A 1,628-nucleotide genomic window follows, 5' to 3' on the forward strand; every position below is an offset into this window, starting at 1 on the left:
CATATGTAAGGTCAGATAAGATCATCACAATGCAAGGATATAACATATAAAAGTTAACACAGTTGCTCACTCTATAACTTAGATTATCTTAACTTAGATTATCTTTATCTAGTATGAGAATTTTTAGTTATGAAGGTATTCTCTTGTGAAGTTAAGGACATCCAAGTAAGAAATTTCATAGCATTCATTTTTTCTGTAATGAAATATAATCATGTTGATTGTTGACAATTCTTTCCATGATAAACCATATTTTAATTTTCAAAAAAATACCACCCCATCGATCTGTCATCCATCAGGCAGTGATGACTTATTATGTCCGCACCTGAGAGCAAAGAAGTAATTACTAATATAACTAGGGAGAAAACACCACACTTTGGACAATTAATGAACAGTACATTGGAAAATATGAAATTAGAAGAATCCGATAGTAAGAAGTTTAAAATATATAATAATATGCTATGCATATTCGTTTGTTTGAAAGTAAATTTATTTATTTCTTGATACAAGATATCATTGTTTAAAATTATAGGTTTTATGGATAAAAAAATTAACTGAAAAGCAAATTACTTTTAATTAGTTATGTAAATAATACTGCATAATTAAACATCAACATACATCCAACACATTTGGCAAAAAGAGAAAAATATATCCAAATAGAGATCAATTGCCAACCATTTAGAGAAATATATGTCAAAAATTACTATTACTATTATTATTATTATTATTATTATTATTATTATTATTTCATATATATATATATATATATATATAAAAGATTATACAATGAATTTAAATAAGTAGTCCAGGTCTTTTTATAAGAAATCATATTTGCTTGTTCAATCATTATATAGTGCAATTAATTTCTGCAATTAATATTGCACTCAAGATAACATGCAATGCCTCTGTGCAGTCAACATATACAAGAAACTTTGGAAACTCTTTAACTTCTACATCGAATTTAAGAACTCCCTGTAAAAAAAAAACACCCAAACAATTAAAGATTAATAATCTATAGATCTAGATGTGTTTGGATAAGAAATTCAGGTTCTATGAAAAGCTAATTGAGTGCAACCCATACTACATCAAGTGAAAGGATGTTCAAAAATAAAAAGGATATTGAAAATTGATAATGAGAATTGTTAGATAGTTTTTTTTTATGCCAAATGGACAATGTAATGCTGACAATGGGATGGATGAATTTGTTAGGATTTCACATGAAAAGTGCATATTTAAATTTCATACATACTTTGTAAAAAGATCTTGCCCTCTAAAATATATAAATTCGACTAGGTTTAGTCGATTATATTAAGTCGACTGGTTTTGTAACAAATTTTATATGCTTAAAAATTGTGATTTGTATAATTATGATTGGTTTCTTCCTTCTGTATTTGAATATGGAGTTGTTACAAACATGAAGTGTGAGTGTGATCAGCTTTTCTTCTGCTCTTGGCCTGTTAATCATATTACGGGTTAATAGGCTAAAACATAATCAAACTGACCCAAAACTTGCAACTGAGTTACAAATTAAAAAGCTTGCATTTACCTAACTCAAGAAATTAAAACTTACATATAGGTACCTATGGTTAACATCACTAACAGAACAAAAACTGAACTTGCAACTTACAAAA

The sequence above is a fragment of the Daucus carota genome, chromosome 1, assembly GCF_001625215.2.
Source record: "Daucus carota subsp. sativus chromosome 1, DH1 v3.0, whole genome shotgun sequence".
NCBI lineage: Eukaryota > Viridiplantae > Streptophyta > Magnoliopsida > Apiales > Apiaceae > Daucus > Daucus carota.